Below are 2,697 nucleotides of genomic sequence, written 5' to 3'. Positions count from 1 at the left end.
ATTACCGAGCTTGTGCAGGTTCGCAGGAACTATAAATTATTTATTACAATGTTACAAAACTATTTGGATAAAAATGCTAATACGAACACGCATATCTATGTATTGTCCCATAAATTTAAACAAACAATATATTTTTCAATTTACAATGACATATATGTATATTCATTATATACGAAAATCTATTATTTTTTATTTTGCATTATTATTTTAAATGACCAAATTTATGGCAAATAAATCATTTAGAAATAATTTATTTCTGAAATAAGATTTTGGAATTTATTTGCATACATCCTTATTTTCAAATAAACTTATGTGTTATTTTATTTAGAATAAATATTGGCTATTTTTATTTGTAGTTTTCATTTCAAATCAAAAGTACCTAAGCCTGCTTTATATAAAGTGAGAAGACCTTTTTTTAATACGTTTACAACGAACGGACAGAGGAGAATCCGTTTGCCACATGCGGCAGCGATCTCTTCGATTTATTATTATTAATTATCATTCATTTTTGAGAAAACAAGACTAACAATAACAATTCATTCATCACCAGTTATAAACACCTGTGTATGACAAAATGATCATGTAGTTCGTTTCAAAATTGGCTGCAGGCAAAAAAATGTTCCATATTGTCAATAATATTGATTTCCCCGCAACATCGATAATTATTACAAATGTCAATATAACGAAATATCTTTTATGCGATGTTTGTGGTGTAATAAAAATCTGTGTTTCGATTTACGTTTTTGATACATATTACTCACTTATATGTAATAATATAGGAATAAAAATATACTATTAGTCCGATATTTGAAAATATACATCCGTTCGTTGTCACTGTTATACTGTTGTAATAACAATGGAATAATAAAATAATTTACTCAAATATACATAATAATATATACACATATTCATAAAAACAATATTAAATGCAATAACTTTTTTGTACGCGAAAAAAAAACAATAGGTCCGTCGGGATTGGAACTGAAGACTCCTTTCTAATACGTCTACTTTACAGCGAACGGACGGAAGAGAATCCGTTCACGACCATGGTCCCTTCGATGATTTTCCGACGTTATTAAGATATCTGATCATTGAATATTTGCGATGGGAGCAATTGTAGATTCCGAGGGAACAAATTGGGAGCAATTTTTAAGATATAAACTGTTAAGAAACACTAATATTTGGCGCCAACTATTTTTCGGTGTGGACATCACCGGAAGTCACCTCGGATTAGTACCAATAAGCGCCACACGATGTGGAGGCTACGCATGGTCCTCCTACACGAGACAACAGGCATTTTTTCTTGCAAACTCGTTAGTTTGGGGGCGCCAAATCTAGCATTCTTGTCAATCCCACCTTGTAGAGCATTGTAGAGGCTGGTTTTCCTTGGTTATCCTGGTTATGTTGGTTAAGAATTGTTGAGGATCTTGAGCAATCTTGAGAACTGCCAGGGCCAGGAGTCAGGAGTGCCAGGACTGCTCTCTGTCACTGTCTCACAGTCACAGCACTACCAAAGGCAACCAAGGGAAGAACTGGGAATAACTGTTTTGAACTATACTTTGTTAAAGACATCGATTTGTTAATTCAATGATTGTGTAATAATAAGGCCCCAGGTAATGACAATATTTTCACTTATTTTGAAAAACTGATCCAGAAAGATCAAGTTACAGCTATATTATCTCTTCAATCCATCAATAGATTTGGCATACTTTCCCAATACTTGGAAAATAACCAATGGTCGTTCCAATCCTCAAAACGGGTACATCAAACAAAGAACTTAGTAATAATCGGCCCATTAGTCTGCTTCATATTATGGGTAAAATCTTTGAAAGATGTTTATTCTATAGGTTAACTGAATTTTTAAATACAAATGACATAATCATTAACCAGTAGTTTGGTTTCAGAGCTGGACACTCCACCACGCATCAGTTAATCGAGAGTAACACAGCAGCTGGTACACAAAATATGCGTCAACAGAAAATCTGCAATGGTATTGTTGGACTTATCAAAAGTATTTGATACTGTATGGCATAATGTTCTGCTTTTCAAACTTTCTCTAATAGGACTTCCGGTAATCTTCATTAAACTTCTTCAGTGGTATCTCACGGATAGATAAATGTATGTCGCTATTAATGGCACAAAGTTCATTAAATACCCAGTAATTGCAGGAGTTCTTGCAAGGATCTATCCTTGGACCAATACTCTTTACCTTCTTTATTAATGATCTCTGATAGTAGATAATTGGTCTCTTGCATTTTATGCTGATGATACAATTCTATTAACTTTATCAAGGAACTATAAATTATTTATTACAAAGTTACAAAACTATTTGGATAAAATAATTAATTTCTTTAGAATCTGAAAACTCATAGTTAACCCCTTCAAAACTCAGGTAATCATTTTTACCAGAAACAGAGATTTGTTCCGTGAAAATAGTGTATATATATATATATATATTAGATAGACATATTTTCGTATAAGACAATTGTAATTGTGTTAATAATGGATTGTGGGCCCGCCAAGAAATTCAAGAAGAGATTTCAGCGTCATTGGTATGACGCTGACAAATCTCTTAAGGTTTGGTTGGAAGAGGTAGTTTCTGACGAATCGAAATGCTACTGTAAGGTCTGCAATAAGGTCATCGGTTGTGGACTTTCAGAAATACGCAAGCATTCGTCTAGAAAGGTACATATTAAA

The 2,697-nt window shown here is 33.0% G+C and overlaps 1 long non-coding RNA gene across 1 annotated transcript; it reads left to right on the top strand.

Annotated features, from left to right (window-relative positions):
• Nucleotides 1–1,400: 1,400 nt before the first annotated feature.
• On the top strand, nucleotides 1,401–1,951 carry LOC107194148. Its single transcript, XR_001516341.1, has 3 exons — nucleotides 1,401–1,613; nucleotides 1,699–1,816; nucleotides 1,905–1,951. It is a non-coding gene; the product is annotated as an uncharacterized LOC107194148 (long non-coding RNA).
• Nucleotides 1,952–2,697: the final 746 nt, after the last annotated feature.

Source organism: Dufourea novaeangliae, unplaced genomic scaffold (genome assembly GCF_001272555.1).
Source record: "Dufourea novaeangliae isolate 0120121106 unplaced genomic scaffold, ASM127255v1 scaffold21, whole genome shotgun sequence".
Taxonomy (NCBI): domain Eukaryota; kingdom Metazoa; phylum Arthropoda; class Insecta; order Hymenoptera; family Halictidae; genus Dufourea; species Dufourea novaeangliae.
The sequence above is the reverse complement of the archived record's forward strand: the minus strand, read 5'-3'. Positions and strand labels throughout refer to the sequence as shown.